The following is a 365-nucleotide window of genomic DNA, read 5'->3' as shown; positions in this document are numbered from 1 at the left end:
CTATCAAGCAGTCTGGAACTGTGTCTACATAAAATGGATGGCTAATATATACACACTGACTGGCTGTTTGTTGCTACAAGAATGTGTAAGAGCTGAGCTTTTCGCTTACTATTCCTTCATTGAGGAAACAAATTTAGGTTTATTTCCTCTGTGACACATCAATATCCACAAAACTTACAGGACCATAATAACTTCCTCCAAATTAGATTGGAGCTGGTCAAAAAAGCCATGGTACAACAGAGGAACAGATAACATAAATCTTGTTTACATCACAGTCAACATACATTCATATTTGTTACTCTGGAGATCTTTCTTAACTTTGTTTTATTCATGTTTAGCTAAAAAATGGTCCAATATTGACGTAA

The sequence above is a fragment of the Vidua chalybeata genome, chromosome 1 (genome assembly GCF_026979565.1).
Source record: "Vidua chalybeata isolate OUT-0048 chromosome 1, bVidCha1 merged haplotype, whole genome shotgun sequence".
Lineage (NCBI taxonomy): Eukaryota > Metazoa > Chordata > Aves > Passeriformes > Viduidae > Vidua > Vidua chalybeata.
Note: the sequence above shows the minus strand (reverse complement) of the source record.